We start from the raw sequence: 14,340 nt of genomic DNA on the forward strand, positions 1-14,340 counted from the left end.
CAGTATCAGACATCTTTGCCATAGTATATAAGCCACTTCTAATTTTTTAATGGATAAACAAACCTCCACTAAATTTTGTCCAACCAAAAAGTTTTCAACTGCTATAATGACCTTACTTGATCATTGGTAAGAGTAAAAATGCATGATCAAACTATTAATAAAGGAAAGAATAAAAAAAATGTTAAACACTAGATTGCATGAAAAGGTAAATGCAAAATTCTGGAAGGATCTAGCTTAAATCATGATTTAGTGTCTAAATAAACTTTAGAAATCTAAATCCTTCTAACTGACAGCAGTTTTTCTTGCTTTAAGACTGAGCATTTTAACAAACTAAATGTGTATAAAATTCTTTCTTAAACCATTGATTCCTCATGCTTCTGATGTAGAACATGAACTAAACATGTCTTTGAAAAAAGATACTATGCAGCAGCTAAAATAGACAAAGAGCTAGTTGTGATTCAATAATAAGAAAGTATTTTTATCTTAAGTGAACAAGGGAAACAAGTGAAATTGTTTGGGGTTGTTTTTATACATGGAAAAATGCACTAAAAAAAAACTTTTGTACTGGCAGAATTGTGAAATAAAACGTGAGCTCACACTGAGCTCCTGTGAGGGCCTCTCAAACTGTATGGATTTTGGAAAATCAGATGAATGCATACATTATTTCTTATCTATTTGGAGTACCATCTGCATTTCCTCCTTTAAATTTATTTACATGTTGATCTCAAGGCAGTCACTTCCACAAGTGTAATTTCTGGAAATATTAGCATACTTCTTGATAACAGTAAACAAATCAGAACCAAAACCAAGCTGTATCACCCAAGCAAAGAGCCAAATTCATATATCTTACCATTTGCATGTTCACTGTTTCCCCAACCACATAACAAGTGGTTGGGTACAGACTAATAAAAATAAAAGCACTGAAGGGTAAAAGACTCAGAGCTGCCTGCCTCTGAAGAGAGGATTGTTTTTCTAGTCAATACATATTTAAACCTGCATCACTCGCAAGTTTCTGTTTGTAAGATTCACAAATTTTTGAGCACTAAGAAGTATGGAGAACTTCCTTCACAAAACTCTTCTAATTTTATTTCCCTATTTCAGGTATGAGCAAATTAAACTATCATTGTATCCAGGATTGCTAAGGCTAAATCCAAGAAAAGCCACATATATGCGTGTGTCCATGCACAAGCAGAAGTATCAATTGTATCACACGAGGCATTGAATAGAATAATGCCCCAAAAAGCATAATAACATCCACTAAAAGATGAGATTTTTAGAATGACAGAATTCCTACAATTAAATATACTGTGAGATAAGTTAGCTATCGTTTCCTTGCCAGACTTCTTATTAAGAATTTTTGGGGTTTTTTTTACATGCCATTATCTTTGACAGTAGCAGTGGGGAACTAGGTGTGAATTTCAACACAAATCTTTATACAATGTAGAAGCGTTTCAATAAGTAATCTACGTTAGCCACTCCTCAAATAATTTATTTTAGAAAATAGACAAAAAATAGAAATGATTTTAAATATTTCCCCTTTTCTTCCACCCTCCTATTCTGTAACCTAGCATTTTTATTCTCTCCCCTCATCTTCAGGCCCCACTCTCTTTGTGTATAAATCAAGGGGTTTCATACTGACACACCTGCCTCAGAAGAGAGCAGAGACTTCTGTTAAGCCTACACAGTCCCTAATTCACCCTGTATGGGAAAAGAGTGGGCAGGAAAACCTCCTTTGAGTGTGAACTTGACAGCATCCTCTGTAGCAGTGAAGCATTCTTAACTTCACATCACCAGTGAGAAAAAGAGGAGCGTGAAATAGTGAAAAAGAAAAGGCTGAGGAAAGAAAAATACAAAACTTGAATTTCTATCAGGGAAATGAAAAAAAAAAAAGAAACCTTACCAAAACAACCCAAAACCATTACCTCTGTAGAATTAAACTGTTTGTGCTTCTGAGATGTAAACTGGTTGCAAGTTTCATTTGTTGATTCAAGTATTTCAAATTATTTAAAATAATTTGCCTTAAGAAATCCTGATTTTTTAATGAGAGGTAATAAGCCCATCCTTGAACCTGCACAGTGCAATGCATTCTTTGTTTATTAAATAACAGCTGAAAAACCACCAGAAGCCATGGTTAAAAGGTGTTCAATACACTTCTAGGTCCAGAATAAAGTTCACTGAAGGTAAATGATGAACAAAGACAACCAAAATGATAACTACCTTACTAAGACAGATCAAAGTTCCCTTGTAGAGTAGCTTCCCTTTAGGCACTTCCTACTGGGGACAGTCATAAAAATAATGCAAATAAGAAAATGTATATGCTCATCTCCCCAAAAATGCTTCCAGCAATCTATGCACTTAAAAGTCCCTAAACAAACAGCTGCAGCAAAGATTATACTTACTAGCCACTGACAGACACATTCTCAAAGAATTAAAAGCCCAACAACAACAACATGCTTTGAGGTCCCTGTAGGATTTTACTTCATAAATTTCCCAAATACTGGTTGTAAAAAAAGGAATTCCTTTTGTATATGAATATTATATATTATTAATATTATGATAACTGAGAATTTTCAATTTTTTGCCTGACAACTGAGAATTTCATTACATAACATAAAAGGAAAGAAACGCTAACTAAATTTCATTAACTTCTTATCCCATAATGTTCCTTCTTGAAAATATTTATTCTATATTCCTTTCAGACTGTTTCTTATGCCTTCAAACAGCTGGTTGCACCTCCTTTCCTTGGAGCAAAACAGAGCAAGCTGCATGGAAGCAACCTGCCTCATGAAGATCACACAAATATTTACGTCTGTGAAAACAGACACCAAAATTTGTAGTACTTCATTTAACAATACAGAACCAAGAAAGCACTCTAGAAACAAAGTACATTAATTTGAAAGTCTTTACCTTTAGGTGCTGCACAAACCTGTCAAAATTTGCACTTGTGTGTCTGAACAACCCCATTAAAGAAAGAATAACTCATTATGCTTTACATTCAGCAAGGGCATGAGAACTTACAATACTGAATTCCAGTGTGAGGAATGTCAGAAATGTTAAGAAACTTGAATCTACTTTTCAGAACAGAATATGGTGGCAAATTAAGCAATTTCATTGGTGCATTAGAGTGAAGTTATTTCCATAATGGTCCAAACAAACTCCTTAGGGTAACTGCACAACACTTGGCATAAACCTGGCTTTGTGAGTGACAGGTACAGCAGAATTTAATTTCAGCGCTCAGAATTGTATGCTTTCAGGAGTGCAGTCTTCTTCTCTACTTCAGAAACAGAAGTGGGAATTGGTACAGAGAAGAAAGAAGTGCTCCACTTTGAAAGATGAATTCATTCACTTTGAGTGCACAGAAGGACAATTGGGCTATTCAAGAACTATACAAAAAATATCGACAGCAAAAGCAAGCAGTATCTTTTCAGAATAAGAATTGTCTTGCTTCTACCCACTGAAAGCTCATTGTTTCAGATACACTGAACTGCACTATGATTTCTGACAAAGGCAGAAAAGTTTAAGATTCAAAAATGCACAGAGAAAGATGAGGGTTGGGTTTGTTTGGTTTTTTTTTTTATAATTTAAATATAGATACAACTTAAATGTCTATAGTTATACTATCTGCATGAATTCTAAGAAAAGCTGAAAAATGAGTTGACAGTAAGAGCTTTAAAAAAGAACCAAAAAATTCTCCATAGATATAATAATAGAACCAAAGTATTCACTAAACAGCACAGTTAACTGAAAGCTAAAAATACTAAGGTGAGTACCGGCTTTCTGATTAGCTGTTGTTCCTTCCTGAAGGGTGTATTATTATAATATGGAATTGTTGCTGTCATTATCATCCCTGTCTGAAAAAGACATAACCTATGAAAACCAGTCATCTGTATATAAATAATGAAATTATTTAACTTTTATTCTTAAATATACCTTTAACATGTATCTGTAAAGTGCCTCTCAGTGTACAAAACTGTCCTCTTTATTATGCATTATCTTTTCATAGGCAAAAGCTGTCCCATGACAGGCTTTGCTAACATTTCTTCAATTCTATTTTGGATGAAATTCATGAAGATTCAAAATTAGTCTCATACCTTTTCTAACATACCACCACTATTTTACAGACACAGAAATAAACACCAAGGCTAAGGAACACTGAAGTATATATGTATAAAATCATGCAACTATATCTGAACAAGTGAAATTTTCAGAGCTGCTGGATGCCTAACTTTCAGTATGTTGTCTTAAAAAGACAGACTTGGGCACCTTTCTGCCTGCAAGTCATAAATAAATTTGTAATCAGAGCCTGAACCTTTTGACTCTCAGTGAACACACTTTCTCCAAAAAATGGCACTTCTAAAAATTCTCTTCTGCTACCTATAAATATCTCTTCATACCTATAGGTATATTTCTATACCTATAAATATTCTCTTCTGCTACCTATAAAGGAAAATTATTTTTCTTTCTATTTTTTCCCTTCCACTTGGTTTTGTTCCAGTACACTAGGGCTGGCATTCTTGTTGGTTTAGTCAGACCAAAATTCATCTGAACACAGGAGTTCTATGTCTTTGCATGCACTGTCTTTCATGGATCTAACATTAGCTCCCCAATGTATGAAGTTGATTTAAAAAAATCTTTGCATCAGGAAAACATCTCAGAGAAATTAAACCAAAAAAATGCAGCCACAATTATAACTTTACCCATACTCCTAACATAAAAATAAAAAGTTAACTTAAAATACTGAAATAAAATAAATACCAAAAATAAAAGGCTAGCTAACTACTACTTTCATATTAGAAATATCAATCCATATTTTTATCTCCTTCTTTTTTGGTAGAGGACTAACTGGATAAAAGCAACAGCAGAGAAAAAGGAAAATTGCTTACATAAGTTCAAGAGACTATGTTCCTACACACTCACACATACATATACATACATAAGTATATATCCTAATATATAAATGCATGTTTGTAGCTTATTTTGAAATAAAAAGAATACAGAAGTACAGAACTCTGAAGTACAGAAATAGCACTGATAGATGTTGGGAACACAACACTTTTGGAAATTCTACATCAACTGAGTATTCTCACTGCACATCAGTTTCCTTCCTGTGTATTATGAAATCAAGGTGCATTTGCTTTTTTTGTCTTTGGCTGTCAGATCTTGAGGACATGCAATATTTAATAGTGTGCATGCAGACAGACAGATAGATATCCAACAGTGATAAGAGGTAACAAATGGAGAACATTATATTGCATATAAAGATATATTTACACACACAAACGTGTATGTATGTGTTTATAAATGCACACTTTTTTGTTTCCTTTTTAACAGCTATCTTTCATACCACCCTAACACTAATTTATAAAAAGATTATTCATATTTCTAAAACTACTCTTGTCCTCCTGCCCATACTCAGAACAATCTTGACCTTTAATCACAGGATCTCTGATCAGAGTTCCAAAACAGGACCTTACATGGTTCCTTGAATTTACCACTTAATTTGCAACAGCTCTTTAGATTTACCCTGGGGAAGTTACCACGAAGTTTGTGACAACTACACTACTCCTGCAAGATCTGAAAATTCCCTTAACAATTTAGCAATTTAGATTTAGTCTTTTCCTTCATTCTTACCCCATGATATTTGATTTCTTCCAAACAACCAAATTATTCCAGAGAGAGTAAAAGCCAGAACTAGAATCATTCAAATGAAGTATGCATAGTTTCTTTCCTCATTATTTGGAGGCATTACACTTCAGCCTTTCCAGCTATTAAGGAGGGCTAATTTCTGCAACAGAAATACGGGAAAAAACTGGCTTCCATATTAATAAAAAAAATTAAGACCTTTTTATATATTAAAGACTTTAAGAAAGAGTGACCAGTAATGCAAATTACTTTGATGATATTAAGTTTACACAAGTTTATATTGATTTCCTCTCCTTATATATGTACTGAGCTTAGAGCCCCCATTTATTTTTCATCAGGCTTCTCTACATCCCTCATCACAGCCCAAAACCTTTTAATATAGATTTCCAGTGACAGTTACACATTGTGGACTGTAATACAAAACCCATGTAGGTACTCTGTCTTACAGTCTTCTAATGAGGTCCCAAAATACAACCACAGTGAAGCATAAAGTATATAATTACACACTCAAAAAATAATGTTAAAAGAACATGAAGGTTGCTAACTCAAGCCCTGATGAGCAAGGAGATGCTAAAATTCCAGTGTTCTGTGCATGTTAGCTCTGTAGCTGGGTGCTCATCTGTTATGCTACGTGAGGTAGTCACATCATCAGTTTTAAGTTCTTCACTTAACTAAAAAATTCTTTTTCCCGTTAGAAAATAAAAATAGTGATTCATGCTACTTTTGAAAAAAAAATGGTAATGACAACCTGGCATCCAAAATTTTAGTGGTTACAAAGAAGGAAGACAGCAAATGACAAGAAGGGCCACTTAGACTAGCTCTAGTCAGTGCCACGTAGTAAGCTTGCCTGCAGTATTTTGGATATACTGCTGGAATACATCCCTCTCTGTATCATTCCACATCATTATTTTATTAAAAAATGTAATATCTGCACTTTGAAATGGCTCTATGATGAAAGCCAGTACATAAGAAGTGTGAATAACTAAGAGATTACTTTAAAAAACGCATTCCTGATGAACACTCTAAGGTAGTTACAACCTTAGATGGCACTTCTCATTTAAGTTAGAGATCTCTCTATTCACTTACTACAGGAGCAATTCAGAATCCTCACTTCAGCAGTTATATGTATGTATTTTGCACTATCAATACAATTTTATATTGCTTGATTATGCACCCATCAGGCCCATGCCTCGTTTGTTGTATGGGATGGATCTAGGACACATGAAGATGAAAGCTCCCTTCCTTTATGGGCTGCAAAATACAAAAAAAAAAGATGAGGAGGATCACATAATTGAAGTGACTGAATACTATATTGGAGAGTTAGCTCTTATCTTTGCCTTTTCCAGTTTCTGCTCAGTGTAAATCAAAGCCTTAGCATACAGTCATTTCACTGTACGTTTTTCATTTCCTAGTATCTGACTTTATGCTCTAGGGTTTGATTTGCAGAACTGCTGAGCAATTGGAACTCCAGCCAAGACCTATGAAAGCAGTATTTTGAGCAGGTATAGTTTGACAGAGAACTATTCCCTCCCAATCACCCATAAAAGACTAGAAAAACAGAGAATGCTAAATATATGGATATTTGAATCCTTCATTCTGTTTCTCAGAACTGTGTGGTCACATGGAGGAGAAAATCATCTTCCTTTAACTTACAGGAACTGATGAAAAATAAAGTCCTCACTGCTCCTCAAAGAACATTCCTTTATCAGTGAAGGAATAATTTTAATGTAAGCACTTTTCAACAAGATCAACAGTGTGCTACAAAAAAGGCATGGGCTATACCATGAAAAGAAACTGAAATTATCAAACAATTACTAAATAGACAATGCACTGAAAGAGGCAGTGATCCTGTGGAAGGAAATAACACATTATAGTATCTACTACACAATATTATAATGAGGTGAAATTAAGGTCTTATTTCTAAGACCAGTTTTCCCATGAGTAGAGGGGGACAAAAGTTTGTAACTGAGGTAATGTTACCAAAGGTTTTTTGGTTGAGTTCTTCAAAAAAATTAGGTATCAACAACAGAGGAGCATTCGTCTCCCCATGTAACCCCAAGTAAGCTTTTACTCCAGAAAGATCCTTGGCTTCAATCAATTTCAACATAATAGCAGCCAATGAATCTTCAGGTCTTAGCAAGACTTAAGGAAAGTAGATCAGAACAGAGAACATAGAGTCCACATTTCCCCACATCTTTACTACCCAGTCCCATAAGAAAAGGCTTTACAGTATGGTCACAGTGAACTGAGGCAAGATGATGCAATCTGTAAAGGGATGTGCAAAGTCACCAGCCACAAACACAAATATATCAATTAAAAGCTTCTATTTCTTAATCCTCAAAAACAAAGAGAGAATAAGACAACAGAGAGTAAAGATCATAATTCCAAATATATATACGTTTCTCACTTGTGCTGAAACATGCTAAAAGGGAAGAAACAATCCATGCTTCAACCATGCCATTACAAATAATTTGTATGTATGCAAATTATGTACTTCAGAAACAACATATGCAAGTTCAATATAAGAACCTAAATTCTACATAAAGATGTACATTTTGACACAAAGCAGTTTAAAGTTATTAGTGGAAAGTAGATTTCTTGACTTAAAGATCATTCACATTCCTGCTTTAGAAATATACTAAAGGACCTGAATTCTTCAACTATTCCACAATTCAGAGCTCAGCTTTCACTTTCACACAAAAAGTGTGATTCAGACCATATTCCATTCTTCAGACATATGCTTTCTTTTTCTTGTCACTCAACATACTAGGAAAGCAAGATCTCACATCTGAGGCACACAAAACCAAGCATCAAAAGCAAGCTGGCAATACTGCACACAAAACCCTCCTTGCCGTCTTCCCAAATACCCTGACAGGTAGCCAAGCAAGACAGACAAACCTGCTTCCTGTGTTATGTCCCCCTCTCCCCCACCACACACTCATAAGAGAAGTGTAGGCAAAGTTCCAGTTTGAACAACTACAGTAACTCCCTTCCAGCAGGGCTCCTCTGCAGCTTGGAGCTCGTTCAGAAACCAGCACCTTGTTAGCCACAGAGGCTGACGCCACTGCAGCTGCCTGGGCTGTGATCTTTACTTTTGCTGCTTCACGAAAAATAAAGAGATGACATAAAGATGGCACAGCTAAATAAACATGTAAATAAAAGTCAAAGCCTGTCAGGAGCAAGTACAGCCTACATTCAAGGCTTTCACCGTTACTTTAATTCCAATAGCTATTCATAACATCGTCTCCTCTTTAAAGAGGCAATCATGTTCCTTAAGATGCACAACTTCTGACACACAGAAACTCATTCCATTTTAGAGCCCATTTCTTGCTACTCAATTCATATCTTTTTCATCCCAAAGGGATCCCAGTTTAATATATGCAAATTCTAAAATTATGTGGAAATGCCTCAATTTTCCTCAATTTTAGCATTTGAGCCCTTCCAACTTTTTTTTCCATTTAGCTGAAACAGCTATCCCTATAGTCACCATCTCAAATTCACACACTATTTTAAACACTTCCCTGCAATAAGCACCCAGAGAAACTCCTGTTCATACAAGGACATATTTAAACATAGATATTACTATTACAGTTTAAAGTAGCCATCTGGACTCTTCTTTGGAAGCGCTTCACAAATGGAAGACTTCTTAGATTTAGCAAGACTGTTCTCTGGAGACCAGAAGGATCTGTGAATTTTAAGATACCACATATAGCTGTAATTTTCTGAATTCATATCTACATAATCTTCTTGCCAAAGTTTTACATACACTCCAAAGATCTTGTTGTGTATTCATAATCCAGAAAAACTGATGAAAAAGTGTTTGAAGTCTTACAGGATGGACAGATCGTGACCATTTTTGCAATACCTTAAAATCTACAACCACTGTCATGCAAAAATAACAAACTTTTTGACTGGTCTTTTAGTACAGTAGTCACTAGACAAGGGAGAAAACTGTTATGACATCCCCACTGGCAAAATTCCCTAATGAACCAAAAAAGCCTCCAAATAATGGAGAGTCTGCTTTCCTCCAAAATTTGCCCATGGTGATAAACAAATTTGATATTAACAAAAGAAGTATCAATGACCGAGCACAGTGCTTTTACTTACTGACTATAAACAGCAAGGTGTTAAGACAAACAGTCCTCACAGTAAATATCAAGACTTCTTATTTATTTACTACCTCCTTCTTCAATAAACTGAAATTTAATTCTATGATGTGATATTTCACAAGTAAAAATATTTAATAACTAACATAATTCATGATATTTCAATAACCACAAACAAAAATTTGTTTAAAATTTGAAATTCAGACATTTTTGGACTACTTGAACCAAAAGATAATGTTTTTCCTTCGGAAATACAGAAATAAATATTTAGTAGAAGATCTAAATTTTGAGAGCGTGCACACATATTCATTAACTTTGAAGAATGTGTCAGACTTCATGGAGGTTCAAACTTTTTCTAGAAGCCAACGTAAAGTATAAACTTACCATTAATGCCTAGAAACAGCAACCTAAGGAGATTATATTATGATTTGTGAATTCTTCCCACTTCTGTAACGCTTACTCTATAACAGTGAAGGGACAGCAGCACCAACAGTTTTGCCACACATTCTTCTGTGCCTGGACCAAGGGAGGGCTGATGCCATGACAACAGCAACGCTGCACCACAGCTTTCTTAAGCTGAATCTTTCCTAACTCACTCAGTCATTTCAGCATTATGTCTCCTGCTTAGACATCCTCCTTGCATTTGGTTCAGCCAGAAACAGAGTGGGGTGGGCTTGGAGTTTTGTTTGTTTGAGGGATTGGTTTCCTTGTTTTTATTTATAAATATTTTCTTCTGCTGGCTATAGATTCACTCATACTAATATCTTTCTATGTGACAAACGAAGATGAAAATAGCAGATAAATGCAGAGAAACTGTTTTGAATTTTTGTAAAGCAAAATCACTTGGACACACATACAGCTACTGCTTAGCAGCGATTCACTTTCATACTTGCCTAGGCTTTATGCCATGAAGGTAGTGATGTCGCATAAAAAATATAAAAGTAAATATTTAAAAGAGAGTTTCAAGAATTAGTACAGTTTACAAATAAGCAGTCTACTTCTCACTACTTAAATACTGAAGTGGCTGAAGTGCTAAATATGTATAGAGACTACTGAATTCCTAGTAAATCCATTGTAAATAAGTTTTATTATGAGTCCATGTAAAAGCCACTGCTATTTGATTTTAGTGATTTTTTATTTTTAATTTTGATTTTACAATTATCAAAGCTAAGATGGGCAACTATGACAGCTAAAGAAGGATCTAGCTCTAAAATATCTGCACTACACTCGTGTTTCAGGACTGTGTGTAGAATTAGTATACCCTTCCAAATGAACACAATGCCTTTGTCATAATGAATGTAATCTAATTTTTTAATGAATATCACCTCCCATCACAAATTTTTAGTTAAAAGCACCTTATGTAAAAACAAAGTAAATTCAAGCTTTCAATGAAATTATTTTCTTCATAATGAGAAGCAAAGGCTAATATCTAACAGAAAAGGACAAACTATTGTAAAAATATGGAACAACCATTCTCTAAAAAAATGTACTTCAACAGATTAGAAGTTAGAAAGCAACCAAAATCCTTAAAAAAGAGCCCTCCACATACATCTTTCAAATGAACTTTACACTCTGCATTACTATCTAGACAGCTAGTTAACAGAAAGAACACTAAAAATAAAATCTTTAACAAATTATCTCCATTTACACATTTATCTTCTGCTTGTTTCATTAAACTTCCTGTTGCCACCCACTGAAAAACACAGGAAGGTCTTTGAGGACCTACAATAAGCTACAGATACATGGCCCCTTTGTAGCATACTGATTCCACCTGTCTTCTACATTCATTTCACTTCTCCAGTCTCTCTCTCATGCCCAAATCCTTACAAGCAAGAAATAAATCTCACTCACCTGAATTTAATGAGAAACTGAAAAAACAGAACTTGTCAACAGCAATGTTAACTCGTGCCTCAGAGCTCATTCTTGGGTAGGGGCAACAGGCCTAGACTACAACTTCTTTCCCAAATGCTGTGCTAGAATAACCTTCAAATCACACAGTGATTAAAAAAAATAATTTCTGAAACACATATTGCTATGTTCAGATTAGTCAAGATGCCTTTTACAAATCAGTGGTTAGTGAAGAGCAGCACCTGTAGTGGCAATTAATTAATGGAAAGTGACCAAAGCAAACAGGGAAGCACTGATTTACAGGCTGCTCATACAGCAACATCCTGACCTAGAGAGCAGAAATCTGAACCCACTTCATGCCATGGGGAAGCACAGGGATAAAAACGCTGTTCTGGCTCAGAACTAAAACCATGCAGATGCATCTCAGCACACAAAAGTTGCATCAAAATTGCAATGACTCGATCAAGATAACATATAAAGAGAATGTCACAAACAGTAAAAATAGAACTAAAATTACAAAATCACTCCAAGTTAGGATATTCAGAAACCCAGCAGCAGCATTTTGTACCATTTGTGGGTGAGGAGGGTTGTAACATGCTACAATGATTTTTAAGAACAGGAAATTTACCAAAACACCCTTCTGTATTAGTAGGAATGGGCAGCTGCAATCTGGAAACACACTGAACTTCCATGGAGGTATATTTTCTCAGCATGAATGTGTCATTTAAGAAACCAGGATGAAGAAGAATTCAGGAATGAAACAAAATACTGCACTAAAGTGAAAAACTGGCAATTGACATGAATGGCAAAGCTCCAACTGACATTCAAAGAGATGGAAATTCACCCCAGGTATCTGTGCATAGATCCTACAAGAAACAGCTTTCCTGAAACAGCCCCATAAATACTAAAAATGCAATGCATCTTTAACTTTTCTATTTAAAAAGACAAGCAGCTACAACAAAACCTGCACACGAGCCTCTTCAGGTTCATTTTAAAATAGATCTACATGCAGTAAAGGAGAATGAAATTTAGGTGTGAGGATAAAAGACCTGCACAAATAGAAGACCTGAAGAGCACCACAGAATCAGACAGAACTGTGATAACATCCTCTGGCTTTGTATCTACAGTGCACTCTATTAACCTTTACTTTTTCTTCTCCCTGTAAAATTCCCCTACAGCCCCACTTGTACGTATTAAGAAATATGTTTCTGATATTCCATACCACATCAATGAGAGATGGATGAAGAAACAGTTTGATCCTTCTGAAACATAAAAGTTACATCTACAGTGTGTGCAGATGTAACCCTTTCATTCCTAAATGTCATGCTACCATTTCTACATTAGCATTTATTGCTGAGAACACCAATAAAGACACGTTTCACATTGCTAATTGTATGTATTTACCATAAGCAAGTACCTAAGGATCATTATTGTCAACATCAACACATTGCTGTTAAATTAAACAAGTTGTAGGTCATCCCCCTTTTAGCTGCAGCACACATGAAAAACTAACTGATGCACTCATTAAGGCTGAAATCAACCCTTTCTAGCAAAGTCCTATAAAGAGGTTCCTGCCTTCTGCTCTGTGGTTGGTTTGTTTTGTATAAAATAAGATGAAAGATTGTAGAATCAACCTTGCCTTTCTTTGTGAAAAAAAAAAAAAAAAAAGAGAAGTGCAAGATGAAACAAACCAACCTGGAAGTCAGACTCCACCTCCCACATGGGCATTGGTGATGACCAGTCACAGCACTGTCTCCTTCTCCTCTCTTACAGCTACTCAGGACTAATGAATTTTGCCTTGATCGGTTTCTCAACTTTTGTTATGACCCCCATCTCCCGTCTCATCAGTTTTCTTGCAGCCCACTAAACTGGCAGCTGCTCAGTTCCTTCAGGGGAAAGAAGCGACAGCCAATTATAATAATGGGCTGCAATTACTCCTGTGTTGCAGGAACTGAGCTGCTGTTGCTGACTGCTGTCATTTTATCTGCCTTTGAACTTCTTTATGACCCCATGGCAAGGAATAACAGCCCTTGGCTGGAAAAAGCATCATACATACAACATCCTGCAGAGCCTCTCAAGTAAGTGCCAGACAGGCTGATTGTGAACCAGGAAGCAGGACACAAAGCCATATTTATTATACCAATGCAGCCACTCTGCTTCAAATCTTTTTTAAACCTCACTCTCATATCTCTAACACAGGTCTGCATTCCTGGTCTTAAACCACAGACAAGGATAAATGTGGGCAAATGAAGTGGATATAGATTCCCCTCTGCCTGCAGAGCATAGAACCCTCTACGGTTTGGAAACATTGGCTGGTACAAGACAAACAATTTTGGGATAACTGAAATAGAGACATAGCCACAGACAGCAGCAGGAGATTTTTATTTTTACTATTTTTTAACAGCCTAACCCACCTTAAACAAGAAATGGACATAAAATCTATGTAATGTAATAATTAAATACTGTATACCAGAATCCCCAAAAGAATAAGCAAAGTCAACAATGAAAGTGTTTATCTCCATGAGTAAAACACACTCCTCACCCATTGTATTATTTGGGTCAGCTTTTTTTTCAAAGTAATTTTATTGAGAATGCCACAGAGGTACAATGAAAAGGTCTACCAAGGGGAAAAAAAGAACCAAGAAAAACAAGGCAAACCAAATAAAAGTTGCTTGAAAACAAAACATACTAGTGTACATCACTAGGCATGACTCACAATACAAGCAAGATTATTTCTACATTT

General features: G+C 35.5%; 1 protein-coding gene across 1 annotated transcript in view; it reads right to left on the reverse strand.

The window, feature by feature from the left end:
* Positions 1–14,340, reverse strand: part of ARAP2 (ArfGAP with RhoGAP domain, ankyrin repeat and PH domain 2) — a 110,500-nt gene that overhangs the window by 58,031 nt on the left and 38,129 nt on the right. The gene's annotated exons all lie outside the window — the stretch shown is intronic.

This window comes from Melospiza georgiana, chromosome 5, assembly GCF_028018845.1.
Source record: "Melospiza georgiana isolate bMelGeo1 chromosome 5, bMelGeo1.pri, whole genome shotgun sequence".
NCBI classification, from domain to species: Eukaryota; Metazoa; Chordata; class Aves; order Passeriformes; family Passerellidae; genus Melospiza; species Melospiza georgiana.